Here is a 777-nt window from a genome sequence, read left to right as displayed (position 1 = left end):
GATAGGCCCCTCCCACCTCCAAAGACATGCACCTGGGGATAGGTTGATTGGCAACACTAAATTGGCCCTAGTGTGTGAATGTTGTCTGTCTATCTGTGTTGGCCCTGCGATGAGGGGGCGACTTGTCCAGGGTGTACCCCGCCTTCCGCCCGATTGTAGCTGAGATAGGCGCCAGCGCCCCCCGCGACCCCAAAAAGGGAATAAGCGGTAGAAATGGATGGATGGATGACATTTTTTAAATAGGTTAAAATCCACTTTGAAATAAGATTTAAATTTGATTTCTACAGATTTTCTAGATTTGCCAGAAAAAATTTTTTTGAATTTTAATCATAATAAGTTTGAAGAAATATTTCACAAATAAAATGAAGAATTAAATTAAAATGTATTTATTATTCTTTACAATGAATAAAAAAATTACTTGAACACTGATTTAAATTTTCAGGAAAGAAGAGGAAAGAATTTAAAAGGTAAAAAGGTATATGTGTTTAAAAATCCTAAAATCATTTTTAAGGTTGTATTTTTTTTCTAAAATTGTCTTTCTGAAAGTTATAGGAAGAAAAGTAAAAAAATGAATGAATTTATTTAAACAAGTGAAGACCAAGTCTTTCAAATATTTTCTTGGATTTTCAGATTCTATTTGAGTTTTGTCTCTCTTAGAATTAAAAATGTCGAGTAAAGCGAGACCAGCTTGCTAGTAAATAAATACCATCCATCCATCCATCTTCTTCCGCTTATCCGAGGTCGGGTCGCGGGGGCGACAGCCTAAGCAGGGAAACC

Source organism: Nerophis ophidion, linkage group LG08 (assembly GCF_033978795.1).
Source record: "Nerophis ophidion isolate RoL-2023_Sa linkage group LG08, RoL_Noph_v1.0, whole genome shotgun sequence".
NCBI lineage: Eukaryota > Metazoa > Chordata > Actinopteri > Syngnathiformes > Syngnathidae > Nerophis > Nerophis ophidion.
This window is presented reverse-complemented; position numbering follows the sequence as displayed.